This window comes from Bos taurus, chromosome 14 (genome assembly GCF_002263795.3).
Source record: "Bos taurus isolate L1 Dominette 01449 registration number 42190680 breed Hereford chromosome 14, ARS-UCD2.0, whole genome shotgun sequence".
NCBI classification, from domain to species: Eukaryota; Metazoa; Chordata; class Mammalia; order Artiodactyla; family Bovidae; genus Bos; species Bos taurus.
The window spans coordinates 22508500-22526244 of record NC_037341.1 but is presented as its reverse complement, the minus strand read 5'-3'; positions in this window follow the sequence as shown (position 1 = coordinate 22526244).

The following is a 17745-nucleotide window of genomic DNA, read 5'->3' as shown; positions in this document are numbered from 1 at the left end:
GATCAGTAAGTAACAGATGAATAGAGGGTTCCAGATGAATGGAGAGGAAAACAGGCATCAGATGGGGATCAGAACAGGAACCTCACACCTGGTGAGACTGAATAGGAAACATGCCTGTCCCTGGGGCCGGCAGGGGATATAATCCTGGGACTCACCCTGGAGCTCACTCACTCTCTCTGGCTCAGTGCCCAGGTCTTTCCTGTAGGTATCAGTCCATGTCTCTCAGATTACGTCCTAAATGAAACAAATCAGGCCATTTAGGGCCTGGTGAATAATAATTTGAATGCCAATAGGCGACTGAGTCCGCCCCAGTTTATAAAGAACAAGTGACCACTTCCACATCTGTTATTTGGGTCTATGAATAGCAAAAAGGCCAGGCTGATGGAGCCTAGATCACCAGCGGCTAACAATCCTGCCTCTCTAGAAAAGGTTGCTCATCTCCACGCCCTGTGATCAGAGCTCTTTCAGCCTGGGTGTCGCCTCCTGAGAGCTTGTCCATCAGGGCACCGGGGTGGTGTCCTAACCCCCTGCAGCACCCTGAGCCCCTGCGGCAGAACTGGGCCTCCCTTGGCTATCTAGGTCTAGCCTGGGAGCAAGCTCAGAGAGTGCTTTGTGGTGCTGATGCATGAATGAATGCCTAGGTGCATACATGAAGCCACACCACAGCAGCATCATCTGGCTGGGTGGCCGGTGAGTGTCCTTTGCTGACATCTTCCTTTTGGGCCCTGAACCCGAGCATTTGGATGCTGAGAGGTCCTCATGGGTGCCCTGCAGAGAATGACCACCTCTCCAGGAACCTGCGAGAGCCCGGCAGGCTGCAAAGAACTGACATCCTGGCAGGCAGTGCCTCTCTTCATGGATGGTGATCCTTTGGAATTTCCAGACCATCCAGGAGGGTCTGCACTGGAGGCCAACCTGCATGGGGCCAGAGACCCTGCCTGGCCTGGTTCCAGCTGCTCTGAGTCTGTGGAGTGTTTCAGGACTAGCTGGAAGGGATTCCCATTAACATGCAGTCAAGATTCTGGAAGAAGCGGGTGGCTTACTGTCTGACACAAGTTGGAACTTTTTCGTCTCTTTGAACTGCCAGGCTTCAAATAATTTAGAGCAAAAGCTATTTTAGGTACTTTGGCTAAATTCACAGGGCTGCCTCTTTCCTTAAGGACCCATGAAATGTTACATATATTCCTGCTTAGTTTCGGCACCCCTGCTCTTTCCTGAACTCTGTAACATTAGGAAGCCTGTTCACAACTGTTCTGGGTTCAGGAAATTTTGCCGTGTTCAAAGTCAAAAGGAACCCAACCGACCCTACACTGTCTACCTTAACTCGTTCCCACTGCCTGCAGAGTGAAAAAGACAACACAGGGAAATCGGAACTCCCCAAGCCACACAATTTCCAAGCATCAGGAAACACAAATGTAAATGTGGATATACTGTCAAAGGCAAGATTTATAAAAAGGATAAGTGATGGGCCAGCCTTAATCTCACCAACATGCAGCCATGGAATTCTTAATTCAACAGTTGCCAACACAAGGACCAGCACCAGCCAGACAGCAGAAGAATTTCTCTGGATGCTTCTTGTACAAACAAGTGAACCGAAAACAGTCTGGCACATGTAGCCTATGAGGCCCCAATAGTCTGCATTTTCAATAACATCCTCAGCTTGTTCTGATGTACATGGCATTTGGGAATAATACCTTACACAAGTACTGTTCAAAAATATGGCTTTTTCAAAGCTGTGGTTTTTCCAGGAGTCTTGTACAGATGTGAGAGTTGGACCATAAAAAAAGCTGAGCACTTAAGAACTGATGCTTTTGAACTATGGTGCCAGAGAAGACTCTTGAGAGTCCCTTGGACTGCAAGGAGATCAAACCAGTCAATCCTAAAAGAAATCAGTCCTGAATATTCATTGGAAGGACTGATGCTGAAGCTGAAGCTCCAATACTTTGGTCACCTGATGTGAAGAGTCCATTCATTGGGAAAAACCCCGATGCTGGGAAAGATTGAGGACAGAAGGAGAAGGGGCTGGCAGAGGATGAGATGGTTAGATGGCGTCACCAACTCAATGGACATGAGTTTGAGCAAGCTCTGGGAAATGGTGAAGGACAGGGAAGCCTGGTGTGCTGCAGTCCATGAGGTCATAAAGAGTTGGACATGACTTAGCAACAGAACAACAGCAACAACCCTGAACAGAGCAACATGGAAGAAAACTCTTACTCAGGCTTCCCTACAGACGCTGATGTATTTAGAGGCTGAAGAATGTGATTCAAAACAAGTCTAAAGGTCTCTTCAGAAGCAGGCCCTGACCACCTGCATTTAGAAACTACAAAGAGAAACTAGAAGATAATCTTCATGTATTAAATCAAAACAAAAAATTCCCTGCACTTGGAAACTAGAACTTCCAGGTTTCAAGAGGTGGCTTTGGGCAAAGAATTTTATTTCTTAGCATTTCCTTTCCTTTGCATTGGAGTTGAAATAAAAGCAAAGAGAATGTGCCTTAAATATACATAAAACCTAAACCACAAACTCAAGTGCTAATTGAGAGACTGAATAAACAGACAGAGGGCATAGTGACAATGACACAAGAAGTGACAACCTCTGCAGCCACCAGCCCTAGAAGCCAAACCACAAGACAGTCTCAATGGCCCCAGGTGGCCAGAACTTGATCAATAACTGCCAGCTCCCTGACTTTTGTCCTTTCTTACAACTTAGAATCCACCAGAAAAAGCCAAATATACACCCCCAGCACTACCAGGGAATGAAGTTCCCACTCAAACCCTCTGCAGCTTCGGCAGACAGCAGCTCTCCGCTCTGAAATCTACACTCTCGTCCACTCTCAAGCTTTTCATCGCTCTTCAGGTTGTTGAGTCTCTATACAGGACATGTGAGAGTGGAGGACCTCTTGCTGCAGCAAGCTCTGAGCAGACAGCCTTTGCTTTTCTCATTAGGATGGTCTATGTTTATGTACACATAATCATCGAAGAAGCATAAAAGTAAAGAACATCATTCCTCCTACTGTTCGAGGGCTTCTTTCAGGACAAGGATATCTATACCAGCCTGTACTCACTACAGGCTGAAGTTAAAGACATGGGGCAGGGGCAGGGGGAAGAAGCAGGGTGGGAGGTGGGAGGAGGTGGGAGCCAAATGGATGACCAGGCAGACAAAAAAGCAAGGGAGGGTGAAGGCTGTCTGAGAAAAGAGCTTGAATTTGTTAGAACAGTTGGGTTGCAGAAAAGACAGACTGATGCTGATGACTTCAGCGGTCCAGGGAGTGTAAATGAAGGACCAGCTCTGAACCAAACAGGAACCTGTGGGCTCCTGGCCACAAAAATCTTTGTCCCCTATTTCTGGGTCACAGGAAATATGCTTCATTCAGACTCCAAGACCTTCCCTGAGTTCCATAGGGCAGGTTCAAACAGTTGCTACTCAGGGGAGGAGGGAATGCAAAGACTAGAGAGGAGTAGCCAAGAAACCATAGTGCAGCCTTGAGGCAGGTCCAGGTCCCCCTCAAGGGACACACATCCCAGTATCTTTGAACGTTTTGCAGATACTGAAACTCCTGTCAGGTGGTATTCTTTCCTTTGTTGCCGTTCTGTCACTAAGTCATGTCTTTGCAACCCCTTGGCCTCAGTATGCCAGGCTTCCCTGGCCTTCACTGCCTCCCAAACTTTGCTACTTCATCCAAAACTCTGTCTCCCAGAATTACTTCAGCGTCACTCTGTGTGCATTGTGTGTGCTCAGTCACTCAGTCAGGCCCAACTCTGCGATGCCATGGACTGTAGCCCACCAGGCTCCTCTGTCCACAGGATTCTCCAGGCAAGCATACTGGAGTGGGTTGCCATTCTCTTCTCCAAGGAATCTTCCTGACCCAGAGATTGAACCCAGGTGTCCCGCATTTCAGGCAGATTCCTTGCCCTCTGAGCCATGAGCTTCCCTCGTGGCTCAGACAGTTGAAAGGGACTTGAGTTTCAATGGCTAGTGAGTTGTGCTGAGGAAACAAGTAAAACCTGTCTTCTAAACTCTCCAAAATCTCAGTAGAATTTTCAGACAAATCAGTTTTACAGTGAACTCAGTAATTTTTGCAGAGATCTTCCTTAGAGGATAATTCACAAAATTCTGGTGATAGGATGCAAGCAGTAGGTTGACAGACACTGAATTAAACTCCTTATTGCAAAATTCAGACTTAAATTGAAGAAAGTAGAGAAAACCACCAGACCATTCAGATATGACCTAAATCGAATCCCTTGCAATTATAGAGTGGAAGTGACAAATAGATTCAAGGGATTAGAGCTGATAGACAGAGTGCCTGAAGAGCTATGTACAGAGGTTCATGACATTGTACAGGAGGCAGTGATCAAGACCATCCCCAAGAAAAAGAAATGCAAAAAGGCAAAATGGCCATTTGAGGAGGCCCTACAAATAGCTGAGAAAAGAAGAAAAGCAAAAGGCAAAGGAGATAGATAAGGAAATACACACCCATCTGAATGCAGAGTTCCAAAGAATAGCAAGGAGAGATAAGAAAGTCTTCCTCAGTGATCAATGCAAAGAAATAGAGGAAAACAATAAAATGGGAAAGACTAGAGATCTCTTCAAGAAAATTAGAGATAGCAAGGGAACATTTCATGCAAAGATTGTCACAGTAAAGGACAGAAACAGTATGGACCTAACAGAAGCAGAAGATATTAAAAAAGGGTGGCAAGAATACACAGAATAACTATACCAAAAAAGAGATGTTAATGACCCAGATAACCATGATGGTGTGATCACATACCTAGAGCCAGACATTCTGGAGTCTGAAGCCAAGTGGGCCTTAGGAATCATCACTACAAACAAAGCTAGTGGAGGTGATGGAATTCCAGCTGAGCTATTTCAAGTCTAAAAGATGAGGCTGTGAAAGTGCTGCACTCAATATGCCAACAAATTTGGAAAAATCAGCAGTGGCCACAGGACTGGAAATGGTCAGTTTTCATTCCAATCCCAAAGGAAGGCATGCCAAAGAATGCTCAAACTACGGCACAATTGCACTCATCTCGCACGCTAGTAAAGTAATGCTCAAAATTCCCAAGGCAGGCTTCAACAATATGTGAACTGAGAACTTGCAGATGTTCCAGTTGGGTTTAGAAGAGGCAGAGGAACCAGAGATCAAATTGCCAACATCCTTGGATCATTGAAAAAGCAAGAGAGTTCCAGAAAAACATCTACTTCTTTATTGATTATGCCAAAGCCTTTGTCTGTGTGGATCACAACAAACTGTGGAAAATTCTTTAAGAGTTGGGAATACCAGACCACCCTTACCTGCCTCCTGAGAAATCTGTATGCAGGTCAAGAAGCAATAGTTAGAACCGGACATGGAACCACAGACTGGTTCCAAATTGGGAAAAGAGTATGTCAAGGCTGTATATTGTCACCCTGCTTATTTAACTTCTAAGCAGAGTACATCATGTGAACTGCTGGGCTGGATGAAGCACAAGCTGGAATCAAGATTGCTGGGAGAAATATCAATAACCTCAGATATGCAGATGACACCACCCTTATGGCAGAATGTGAGGAGGAACTGAGAGCCTATTGATGAAAGTGGTAGATGAGAGCGAAAAAGCTGGCTTAAAACTCAACATTCAAAAAAACTAAGATTATGGCATCCAGTCCCATTACTTCATGGCAAATAGATGGGGAAATAATGGAAACAGTGACAATTTATTTTCTTGGGCTCCAAAATCACTGCAGATGGTGAATGCAGCCATGAAATTAAAAGGCACTTACTCCTTGGAAGTAAAGCTATGACCATCCTAGACAGCATATTAAAAAACAGAGACATTACTTTGCCGACAAAGGTCTGTCTAGTCAAAGCTATGGTTTTTCATGTAGTTATGTATGGATGTGAGAGTTGGACCATAAAGAACCCTGAGGGCAGAAGAACTGATGCTTTTAAACTGTGGTGCAGAAGACTCTTGAGAGTCCCTTGGACTGCAAGAAGATCAAGCCAGTCAATCCTAAAGGAAATCAGTCCGGAATATTCATTGATGCTGAAGCTGAAGCTCCAATACTTTGGCCACCTAATGGGAAGAACGGACTCATTGGAAAAGACCCTGATGCTGGGAAAAATTGAAGGCAGGAGGAGAACGGGACGACAGAGGATGAGATGGTTGGATGGTATCACCGAATGGATGGACATGGGTTTGAGCAAGCCTCTGGAGTTGGTGATGGAAAAGCAAGCCTGGCATGCTGCAGTCCATGGGGTCCCAAAAAGTCAGACATGACTGTGTGACTGAACTGACTGACTGAATTAAATACCACAGCGTGTGCAAGGAACCAGTAGGCTGTGAGCTGACTGGCTTTTCTGAGTTTTATATAGGTCGTTTAATCTCCTCAGGTGTCAGTTTTCTCATCTGTCAAACGAGGCATGAGACTAAATGTTAAATATGTTTATTCCACCTCTAATGGGTAGCCAGAAAATCCCCCTCTTGTTTTATTTATGTAACCCTGAGTTCTCAGAGAAAATGAGCCAAGCAAGCCCTGACAATGGTGCTAGAGTTCAGTTCATGATTGTCTTTCAATGATGTGTTGTATGTGAGATTTAATACGATCTAGTGTGGCACAGTAAAACATAATAATATTATCTTCATTTGTATCATTTCTTTCGTCACAAATCCAATCTCCGAGGTGTGAAGTCAGTCCAAAATGTTGACAGACCCTGGAGAAATAAATCACTTCTGTCTTGACTCCTACGCTTTTGCATTGGCAATAAAATCAATTTTAGCTCTGACAACAATATGACTGCTATCACTTGCTTTGAATGATTCTTGATTTTTAAAATGTGGCACATTTATAAGAGTAATAATCTTTTATTTACTCTTTATGTGATTCCATAGTTACCACTGTATTAAGAGCAATAAAAATATGTTGGATAATATTAAGCATAGCTTCATATGATACCAAACACCTAGATGTGATATAGAACCAGATGTGCATATAAGATGCGCAGTTCATGACTACTACCACCTGGAACTACATAGCACTTGAACTGTAACTTGTACAACCCAGGGACTGAATTTTTCTACTTTTGGTTGTGCCCTGTGGCATGTGGGACCTTACTTCCCCAACCAGGGATTGAACCTGCACCCTGTGCATTGGAAGCATAGAGTTTTAACCACTGGACCACCAGGGAAGTCGCTGAATTTTTAGTTTTAGTCAATTCTCATTAATTTGCATGTACTAGTCACATGTAGCAATTGCTATTGTATTGGACTGTACAGATCTAGATTTTTAAAAATAAAAGTTACTTCATTACTTGCAGAGTTCTAAATACTTGACATATAATCTAGAAATAAAATTCTTTCTACCTTTTTGCATGTATGGCATTATATCTAAAGATTTCCTTAATTTATATTCGCTTCTATTGCAATAACATTTATCATCATGGAGCTTCTAATCACTACAAGACATCTTTTCAGGTATTTATATATATTGTGTGAAATCCTCAAACAACTTTGCAAAATAGGTGTCAAAATCCCGCCCCCCCAAAAATTGCTATTTTACATAAGAATAAGCAGAGGCTCCCAGAACTAGTCAGTGAAAAAGTTATCATTCAAAATGAGTTCTGAAAAACTTCAATCATTCCCTTTAAAAAATAAAAAGAGTTCTTGCAAAAACTAAAAATTTAAGGTCTCTCCCTAGAGCTCAGAGGTTATAGAATGGTAATGACTCTATGATGTACGTGCATTTCAAGTGGCTATGCAGTAAGAACACACACGGAAGGGCAGAGACATATTATACATTGTATTCATATAAACAAGAATGCAACTCCTCATAAAGTTTCAAAAAAATAGCTATTTCCTAGAATCAGAATTATGGTAAGGGAAAATCTACTCAGTCAGCCGAGGTGCTTCTCTACATTTCTAAAAAAGAATGTACGAGATTTCAGGAGTCAGTGATGAACTAACACCTGCTGAACTCAGAGCACACCCGGTTGTCCGGCTTCATTTAAGACCACATCCTTCCTCCCTGATCTTACCATCAATAGGAACTCCTTGAAGGTGGGGGTACTTCATATTTTTGTCTACATACCCAGACTTGGTGTGGTGCCTGACACCTAGTAGGCATGCAAAGTTCATGCTTGAAGAAATAGATGAAAAAATGAGTGAATACAATGCAGTGTACGTGTTTTCCAGACTCAGGGGAGATGTAGTCACACAGATGTCCACCTTGGCGCTGGGCTCTCACCCAACTCTGCTGTGGCCCTGAGGACAGAGCACTGTTCTCACGGGGGAGCCCGCTGAGTCCTTGCAGGCATGGACTGTGTCACCTTATCCCTGAATCTCCTTGTCTACTCTGCTTCCTACAGTGGTTCATGGTCAGCAGCTGTTTGTACAATGACTGGATGAATGTATCAACATTTTCTACAGATAAATAGCAATGAGAAATCAGTTAGTTTTAAGATATATTTGACATTCTATTCATAATGACCCTATAAAGTAGTTGTGAGTGTGTACTGCTAAGTCGCTTCCGTCGTGTCTAACTCTTTGGAATGCTATGGAGCCCACCAGGCTCCTCTGTCCAGGAGATTCTCTGGGCAAGAATACTGGAGTGGGTTGCCATGACTTTCTCCAGGGGATTTTTCTGACCCAGGGATTGAATCCATGTCTCCTGCAGCTCCTGCATTTTAGGCAAATTCTTTACTGCTGAGCCACCAGGGGAAGCCCATAAAGTAGATATGTCTTATGTAACCATTTTTATCATAAAATTCTAAAACTGAGAATCTGAGAGTTTAAATGATACACTTATGAATGGTCAATGAATCTAGAGCCACCCTTGCAGCTTAACTCTCTCTCTCTGGCTGTGCTGGGTCTTAGTTGCAGCATGTGGGATCTAGTTCCTTGACCAGGGCTCAAACCTGGGCCCTCTGCATTGGGAACATGGAGTCTTAACCACTGGATCACCAGGGAAGTCCCACAACTTAATTCTCTGAATTTATATCTACACCATATTAAAAGAGTGCTTGGGAGTTCACAGTTCATACATGCACCTTCATTTGATTTTAAATGAATTGGGAGGAACAGGTATGATTCCCACTTTGCGTGTAAGGAAACGACCTCACAGAGGTCAGGTGCACTATCCATGTTTGCAGAACTAGTGGGGAACAGAGCAAGTGTTTGAGAAACGGAATCAAAAACCTATTTTCTAAGTCCTAATTCAGTGCCCTTTTCATTTCAGCAAGCTTACTTCAGAAGAGAAAAATATTACGTGTGACATATTCAGAGAGAACTAAGAGTGTGGATAACGAGCAGCTTCCGGGGGAGAGGAGAATTTCCTCTCTAGTTTTGAAGGAGGGGTGATGCATCCAGATGGATGGAGGGGGGCAGGCTGGTGACAAAGGGCACATCGCGGTGCACAGGCACAGCACCCCTGCCACGGGGGCACAGCGCCTCTCCATGGCCATCTTCCTCTTCAGACTTCTCATCGATCCTCGAGAAATCATCCATTACCTGTGTCAACAGACAAAGGCGATCACTTTGACTCTTCGCATAAAATACACTTGTATCATGATTTTATTCATAGGATCTCCAATTTTTCTTTTTAAAAGGCACTTGTCAGGCAATTTGGGTACAAAAATATGCACATCGGAATTATACCAGCAGAGAAATGCAAGCCTGAGTGAGCCACCTAATTACTCAAAGCACAAGAAGCAGGGGAAAAGAGAAGGCCCTCCGTAGGGACATGGACTCTCTTAACTCTCTTAATAAAGATAAAGAAGATATTACTGAAGTAGAACTGACTAGTAGGTCTAGTTAACATTTGTGAAAGGGAGAGAAGAGAGGGCAAAAACAGTCCATAGGGTCGCCAAGGGTCAGACATGACTGAAGCAACTTAGCACACACGCACATAAATACATATAAAGATTTAAGCTATTTGTTACCTAGATGTAAAGTGTACAGATTCTAAATGCATGACACATTCAGTGCACACCGTCCTTGCGAGTAATTAAATGTCAACCATACCCAAGACCCCCTCTTGCCATAACCTGTCCAGTCTTTAACCCTCACCTTTCACTATCCTTTAGATGCTTTTGATCAGTTTTGCCAGGTCTGGGCTACAAGCAGAAGCATACAACAGGTTCTCTTTCTGCTTGCTTCATTTCACTCAGCCTTTGAGAAATTAATCCGTATTGTTTTGATTAACAGCATTTCTTTCATTTTTATTGCCAGATCCTTCCAAAGTGTTTATCTATATTATTTTGGGCATAATTTCTAGGTTTGTAGTATTACAAGTAACGCTGCTCAGAACGGTCTTGTACATGTCTATTCCTGTGCGTGTGAGTACAATTCTGTGGAGGAGCTACTCAGTTTCCAAAATGCAGATGCTGACACACTCTGTGGGCTCAGAGCATGAGAGGCCAAGGCACTCCAGAGCCTGATCAATACTTGGTCTTGCCATTCTGCTTAAATTTAAGCCATGTGATCATGCACAGACACCTCATTGTGGTTTTCATTGTTTTCATGGTTACTAATAAAGTTGGACATATTTTTCACATTTATTTGGCCCTTGGGATAACCTCTTTCACAAAGGACACGTTCAAGTGTCACGCTCATGTTTTAAACTGGGTTCTCTTTTTCTAGTTGATTTGCGGGCCTTCTATTAATATCAATAGCCTGGAAACAAGTCCTTAGCCTATACCCATTTTACATCTTCTCACACTTTGTGATTTGTCTTAATGGTGTCTTGAGGAACAAAAGTCTTTAATATTAAAATGGTGTGGTTTACCCTTTTCCCCCTTTACGTGTAGTGCTTCTCTGTTTTGTCTTAAAATCTTAGTCTGTTTTTGCACACCCATGTTCATAGCAGCATTATCTACAGTGGCCAAACATGGAAGCAACTGAAGTTGCATTAAGCCATCGATGGGTGAATGAATAAAATGTATGTATATACAACAGAATACTAATCAGTCTTTTTAAAAAAAAGGAAATTTTCACACCTGCTACGATACAGATAAGGCTTGAAGACATTGGGTTAAGTGAAAGTGTTAGTCACTCAGTCGTGTCCAGCTCTTGTTGACTCCCTGAACTGTTGTTGACTCCCAATTTGCTCTTAGAATTTATTTATTTATTTATTTATTTTTAATTTTAGTCAGCTCCTTCTCTTGCCACAGCCGCGGCGCCGCCAGTGACACGTCGAGACGCGGGGGCAGAGGCGCTGCGTGGAGCGGAAGTGCCTGACTTTCCGCCCGCTGCGCACGGGGCACGCTGGGACTTGTGCTCTTAGAATTTATTAAAAGACTATTTTTTCCTTAATGCCACACATAAGGATATATATATATTTGTCTGACTTTTTCCCATCTCTTTGCTCCATTTGTCTTGTACCAATTAATGCTATTTTAATTGCTTTAACTTAAAATAAATTTTGATATATGGCAGTTTAAGCCCTCTAGCTCTGTTTTCCTTCAAGATTAATAATCTTCAAGATTATTTGGGGTGTACTTACTTTGAATTTCTACATGAACTTCAGAATAAGATTTCCAGTGTACGTTAAATTAATACTTTTGGAATTTTGATTGACATTGCATTGAAATTGCAGATCAATTAGGAGAGAAATGAGAATTCCAGAACATTGAGTTTTCCAATCCAGGAACATAGTATATCTCTATTAATTTATGTCTTTTTCATTTTTCCAATAGTTTTCTGTACTTTTCCATATTGAGGCCTCACTGTGGCCCCACAGCTCCTGTGTGAAATGGCCTATGGGTGGAATAAGCCTGGTGGCAGGGTGGAGGTGTCTGTGCACGGCCTGAGGACCTGGATTGCCCCCACAAGGATGTGTAAGCACCAGGGCTGTGGGCACCCAGGCTGCCAGCCAAGGTCAGCAGGGATCCAGTGCCCATTGCCTCCAGCAATGACCTCTGGAATGCACACTTGTATTGCCTCTGCCTCTCTGCTTCTCTCTTCCACCTTCCTTCAGTAATGCTTCCTGAGGTCACTTCCTCCATTAACAACCTGCTGGATCTGCCTGCCTGGGCTCTGCATTGGGAGAAATGCATGAAGGTGTCTCCTTTCAGGTGGGGGTTTATGGGGGTCTGTCTTCACTGGTGGGCTGCACGCCAGCCCCAGGAGCATCCTAAATCTCCATACAGCATCTCAGACTCTCCGATCTCACTTGCTGATCTAAACTTCCATTTACGAACGACAGAACAAAAAGCTCTGCTGAATATCAGGTTTTCTTCCAACTTCCTTCGTCTCTAGGATCTGGGACTCTCAAGCCCTAACTGCCTCTGCAACTCTCCAGTGCCTTCAAAACCAGCTTAAAAAGACAAACATTTTTAGCTGTCAGCAGGATGATCATTTTGTTACGAGCTAGACTGCCCTGCTGTTGTTGTTCAGTTGCTAAGTCACCCAACTTTTGTAACCTCGTGGATTGCAGCAGGCCAGGCTTCCTTGTCTTTCACTATCTCCAGGAGTTTGCTCAAATTCATGTCCACTGAGTTGGTGATGCTATCTAACATGTCCTCATCTACTGCCCCCTTCTCTTTTTGCCTTCAATCTTTCCCAGCATCAGGGTCTTTTCCAATGAGTCGCCTCTTTGCATCAGGTGGTCAAATTACTGGAGTTTCAGCTTCAGCATCAGTCCTTCCAATGAATATTCATGATTGATTTCTTTTAGGATTGACTGGTTTGATATCCTTGCAGTCCAAGGGACACTCAAGAGTCTTCTCCAACACCACAATTCAAAACTGGACATAGAATCCTGGTTGGCTTTTTGAGGGTAGGGGAGGATTGTTTCTTGTTTTTAACAGAAGAGGAAACTGGGATTTACTCATGGTGGCCTTGTTCCTGGCTAAATCCCATCTCGACTCAACTCCAGAAGGACAAGATGCACGCCAAGAAACCACCACACCTACTGTACTTCATGAAAGTGAAAGTGTTATTTGCTCAGTTGTGTCCAACTCTTTGGGACCCAATGACTATAGCCCACCAGGCTCCTCTGTCCATGGGGATTCTCCATGCAAGAATACTGGAGTGAGTAGCCATACCCTTTTCCAGGAGATCTTCCTGATCCAGAGACTGAACCTGGGTCTCCTGCATTACAGGCAGATTCTTTACCATCTGAGTATCTAGTATACTATGATAACTAGTATCAAATGACCATCTCAGGCACTTTCTATTTGTGTGTCTTTTTAGTTAGAGAAATTAGAGGGAAAATTGTGGGCACACATTTATAAGGATCTTTTTATTACCTGTCCACACCGAAATTTGACTTTGTTACTTTTGAATTGATGAAGGCTTTGATTCCCTGAATCTCGGCTGATGCTGATGAGGTTGATGAATGTGTTGACTCTGTCTCTGCACCTGGCCCCCTGCCAGTGTGCACGGAGGTCTCATAAAACACCACTGAAATGTCAGAAATCTGGTGTTATCTTTCTTATATTTATTTTCTCTTTGAATGTAGTTAGATGACCTGGAAAGGACTCCAAATGTTCTTGAATCTAGTTGATGTGAGTTCTTCCATAGTACTTGGTCCTGGCCCTTTTCCTTACGCACACCCCTACTCAAACACACTCTTGGCCATTTCATGTTTATCCCATTCATACAGACTCTCAGTGATTCCCAGAACTACTGTTTCAAAATAGTTATGGTTAGCAATTATGCACTTTCATCAACCACTGCACTTTCACCAACCACTGCACTTTCACAGTTATTATGAGAAACCGTATTTAAAAAAAAACTCTCCCCTCTCTTAATTAGATAAAAGTGGCAAATTTTCCCCAGAAGTTTGGCTGTTCTAATCACAGCTGGTCACTCACGCTCCTTCTTCATAGAGATTATCATTCCAGTAATACAGATTTTTAATAGCCTTCTTGAGAGGGAAGAAAATACAAAGATTCTAGAGAGATGCAAATTTAAATACAATTTTTTAAAAAGAGCTCAGTGAGGTACCAGCAAATTTCAATCCATTATATTTGACCTTAGGATTAAAGTAATTTCTGAGACACTGGTAGAAGTCACTAATTAGGAAAGAGATTGCTCTTGCTAATACTACTACTATGAATAATATCTTGGATACAATGAGTACTTCTTATTCTAAGCTCCTAGAACTCTTTCTAAACCATCCTCTCTTGCCACTGAACAGTTGCATTTATAGAAATTCACATTAACATTTTCCAAAGGACTCAGACAAGAAAATGCAACAAGTAAGAAAACAAGGTAAGTGAGAAGCAGGGCCTGGTCCAATCATGCCTGACCTTTAAAAAGACAAATGTGGTGTTCTGGGAAATGGTGTAAGCAGAGAAGATAAATCAGTTTCTTTGTGCTGTCTTACATATTCTAAATGCCCCACAGTGAAACCCAGCTGAGCCTAAGCAGAAAATTAGAACCCTGATGAATTTAGGAAAACCACAGAAATCTTAAAAACTACCTATTAAGACAACCTGGCCTTGCCACCTGTGTAGCTGCACAAACTGAAGGAAGCCAAAATTTATGGTAGAATTCTTCATTATGACAAGTGTGTAGATGGGCATGAACAGAAGTCTTTATAGAGCAAATAATGTTTCTGTTTATCAGAATGTTTTCATTTCAGACAAAGGGGGCGCTTGTTCACAACTAAAAAAAAAAGAAAAAAGATACTATATATAAAAGAGATACCTAATAAAGACCTCTTGTATAGCACAAGGAACTCTACTCAGTACTCTGTAATAATCTATATGGGAAAAGATTCTACAAAAGAGTGGATATGTGTATATGTATAACTGATTCACTTTGCTGTACACCTGAAAGTAATACATTGTAAATCAAATATGCCTCAATAAAAAATTTTTAAATAAAGACATTTCAATAAATAAAATGCACATAACAAAAATGAATTAATAAAGATTTTAAAAGTACATATCAAAAATTATTTAGAATACAGACACATATTTACAGCAAGAATAATGCTTCAGTTCAGTTCAGTTCAGTTCAGTCACTCAGTCGTGTCCGACTCTTTACGACCCCATGAATCGCAGCGCGCCAGGCTTCCCTGTCCATCACAAACTCCGGGAGTTCACCCAGACTCAAGTCCATCAAGTCAGTGATGCCATCCAGCCATCTCATCCTCTGTCGTCCCCTTCTCCTCCTGCCCCCGATCCCTCCCAGCATCAGAGTCTTTTCCAATGAGTCAACTCTTTGCATGAGGTGGCCAAAGTACTGGAGTTTCAGCTTTAGCATCATTCCTTCCAAAGAAATCCCAGGGCTGATCTTCAGAATGGACTGGTTGGATCTCCTTCCAGTCCAAGGGACTCTCAAGAGTCTTCTCCAACACCACTCTTTAAAAGCATCAATTCTTCGGTGCTCAGCCTTCTTCACAGTCCAACTCTCACATCCATACATGACCACAGGAAAAACCACAGCCTTGACTAGACGAACCTTTGTTGGCAAAGTAATATCTCTGCTTTTGAATATGCTATCTAGGTTGGCCATAACTTTCCTTCCAAGGAGTAAGTGTCTTGTAATTTCATGGCTGCAGTCACCATCTGCAGTGATTTTGGAGCCCCCCAAAATAAAATCTGACACTGTTTTCACTGTTTCCCCATTAGCTGTCCTTCAATCATTGCACATGCCCTTGAGCACATCCTGTACCTTGATTGCTACCCACACACACCTCAAATACTTCTCAACACTGTATTTCCAGAAGCTGCTATAAATTAAATTTAATACACATACACCAAAAAGAGAAGATAAAACTTAACTTCTCATCTACCATCAAAGAAAGAGAAATATTTAATACATATACTAGAAATTTCTAAGTGATTATCACAGATGAACACTAGTTTATTCTCAAATTATATCAAGAAGAGTCACCTAGTTTAAACTGGAAGTTAAAAACATAGAAGAAACAGTTGCTGAAATCTATAAAGGTAACTACTCTACTGGTTTGTTTTTGTTGTTTATTCTCTAAGTCGTGGCTGTCTCTCACGACCCCATGGACTGCAGCCCGTCGGGCTCCTCTGGCCATTCCAGACAGGAATACTGAAGTGAGTTGCCATTTCTTTCTCCAGGGTATCTTCCCAGCCCAAGGATTGAATGCGTCTCTTGAGTTGGCAGGCGGATTCTTTACCACTGAGCCACCTGGGAAGCTATTAGATAACATAATTCATCAAGGATTTGCTTCTGCAACAAAAGTACATAGATTTCTTTTTAAACATGCTAAATGCATCACAGTAGATTCTAAAAACTCCAGATTTTTTTCATGATCCTTAAAGCAGTAGAAAATTCTTCCTTATCTAACAATGCAAAGGGAACATTTAAAGTTACCACATTGCTTAGACACACCTTAAAATACCCTGGGCTAAAACAGCCTGTGAAGAGTACAGGGATTCCTTTGTTCAGTGTCTGTCCTTGGGCAAGAAAGCAGGGCACAGTATTGTTGGTTTAAAGGCAGAGCTGTATGTTCTAGCTAAAAGACACACCTTATCTTACAAACATTTTGAGGCTGGCAAATTATCTTTCTAAGATCGTTTTTTAATGTGGACCATTTTTAAAGTCATTACTGAGTTTGTTACAATATTGCTTCTTTTGTTTATGTTCTGGTTTTTTGGCCATGAGGCATGAGGGATCTTAGTTCTCCGACCAGGGAATGAACCCACACTCCCTGCATTGGAACCCAAAGCCTTAACTACAGGACCACCAGGGATGTCCCTGGCAAATTATCTTTAAAAGAGGGACACCCCACACACAAGGATGGACTCCTGAGGGATCCTGGTGATAAGTCCAAACTGTGAGTTAAAAGAGAACTTACAATTAGTTCAACTACTTGAAAAATAACAAGGATGAAAGAAAGTGAAAGTCCCTCAGTCTATGCGACTCTTTGTGACCCCATGGACTCTACAGGCAAGAATACAGGAGTGGGTAGGCTTTCCCTTCTCCAGGAAATCTTTGCTAACCAGGGATCGAACCCAGGTCTCCCACGCTGAAGGTAGATTCTTTACCAGCTGAGCCACCAGGGAAGCCCAACAATACTGGAGTGGGTAGCCTATCCCTTCTCCAGGGGATCTTCCCGACCCAGGAATCAAACCAGGGTCTCCTGCATTTCAGCCCATTCTTTACCAACTGAGCTGTCAGGGAAGCCCTATAGGTCTCTAGATAACACTATATGGAATGGAAGAGATCATTTTACCTGAACGTATTCAAAGGCAAGTATTACTCATCGGGCTTCCCTGGTGGCTCAAATGATAAAGAATCTGCCCCACAATGTGGGAGACCCAGGTTCAATCATTGGGTCAGGAAGATCCTGTGGAGAAGGACATGGCTACCCACTCAAGTATTCTTGCTTGGAGAATCCCATGGACAGAGGAGCCTGATGGGCTACAGTCCACGCTGTCACAAAGAGTCAGACATGACTGAGCAACTAACACTTCGCTTTTTCTTTCAAACACAGGAGTGACAGAATCCGACTGACATTGCAGGGGGGAGGTGCTGGCTGCAGGGCTGAGAGGAGTCTGTCTTCTCCCCGAGGTTCCTCTCCATCTGTCCCTCCATCCTGAGCTCAGCTAAGTGCTGGTAGGGGAGTAGGAGGGGGAGACAAATCTAAGTGGAGGATGGAGGGGTAGACTCAGTGCTCAGTGCCCTCCGGTCACACCCTCTCACTCCTCCAGTGGATGCCCTCATGATGACCACTCCCCAAGTTGTCTGGAATGGTCCCAACTGACATCTTCTGTCCAGCTATAACCATTAATGGAGTCCTTCTGCTCTTGCAAGCATGTCCCGGTTGGGATGGCCAATGTCATAG